Here is a 1,965-nt window from a genome sequence, read left to right on the forward strand (position 1 = left end):
ATTTTTGTCAAATTTTTATGATATCGTCAAACATATATTTTATTCAAAAATAAAAACATCATCGCTTTCTCAAAATCAAATAAAGCCATATTATAACATCGACTGAGATAAATAATAAAATGAAATAAAAAAAAACACGATGTATCTCGCTGCATTGCGCGAGTACATTTCTAGTTTTTATATAATACTAGAAGGGTACTCGTGCAATATATCAAGATACATATCGATTTTTAATGTTTCATTTTATTACATTAATTATGTCGATATAATACGGTTTTATGTGGTTTTGAGAAAGCGAAAATGTTTTTATTTTTGAATAAAATATAAATTTGAAAATATCATAAGATTTTGAAAAAAAATATATATATATCAATATTAAGTATCGAATTAATTATTTAAAAGTTTTTGTTTTGTGTAATTTCTTTAATTCAAATTTTTTTATTATAATTTAATTTAACGTAACAAGGTAATTTAATTTAGGTTTAATAATATAATTTTTTATAAAGATAATCATTAAGTATTCTGTTAGAACTCAATAGTTATCCTAATTATATTTAAGATTTTTTATATTTATAATTAGATGTTTATCCTGTATTTGATTATGTTCATCCGCAGTTAGTTCCACGAATTCAAACATGGAGCTTTAATAAGTTGTACTTACGCACAACTTACTTGTAATCTTGAATTTTAAGTAATATGCATTAATAAACAGTACTTCATGCATAAAAAATAGTTTTTAAGAGTTTTTGTCAAATGTTTTATAATATAGTATAGATAACGAGTCCGTTCATTTACAATGCAAAATTTTAATTCAAGGTTAAATCGAGTTTGAATGGAAATTCATTTTTGGGAACCAATTGTCACATATGAATTAATCGTAAATATCGCATGTGGTATTTAATAAAAATTGTGAAATTATTTTATCAAAAGTGCATCTAATTTTTTTTATATTAAACTTGATAAAAAAAATTATTAATTAATTAAAATTAAAAAAATCTAAAAGATGTAATAAATTTTTTAAGGACTTGTCCAATTCAAAGTGATAATTACTCTAATTTTCAAAAAAAAAAATATTCTATGTATGCTATTTTTTAATTAATGGATTACGTCACTCATATTTCTTCTCGCTTTCTCGTAAATTAATCGTTTTTTCACAAATTGACCGTCTTCTAGTTTGAAAATGCCTTATATATATGTATGTATATGTATATATATATATATATATATATATACATATGGGTGTGGGTGTGTGGGGGTGTTAAACTATGAAAAACAAAGAGAGAGATATATAAACAAATGTTAGTGCGACTGATGGTATAGCTTTTTGAATGTAAATGTATGTGAAAAAGAGAGAAGGCTTTTGTGGCTCTATGTTATTTTGGTCATCATTAAAACACTTACTTTTTGACATTTATTTCCTCTCCTTTTCTGCAAAACTTTGACATTATTCTTCTCCTTTGTCTTCATGTTTCTTTACTTAATAATCATCACACTCAAATACCAACCTCCAACTCAATTTCTTTTCCCATTTTCTGGATTCACCACACAAAATCCCACTTTAATACATATTAACCTTGATCAACTAATTAAAGATAATTGAAATTTACTCATCAATTATATATATATATATATATATATATACACACACACATAACTACACTGGATTGGATTCCTGTAAAAATGTAAGTTGTGGTGAGAATGTAAGAAATGATCTTCAACGGTAATTAATGAGATACATTGAGATGCACCAGATCAATTCTCGTATCAACCACAATTCATGGGATGGGATGGGATGGGATGGGGTGGGGTGGGGTGGGGTGGGGTGAGATTAAAAGTGATCAGGGTTTAAATCCCTTCTTATGTTTCTCATCTTAACTCTTATTCTCACGCGATCCTTCGTTTATATATATATATATATATATATATATACTAGAAGAGTAGTCGCGCAATGCAGCGAGATACATC

This window comes from Cynara cardunculus (assembly GCF_001531365.2).
Source record: "Cynara cardunculus var. scolymus isolate 2C chromosome LG 15, CcrdV1, whole genome shotgun sequence".
Classification (NCBI taxonomy): Eukaryota; Viridiplantae; Streptophyta; class Magnoliopsida; order Asterales; family Asteraceae; genus Cynara; species Cynara cardunculus.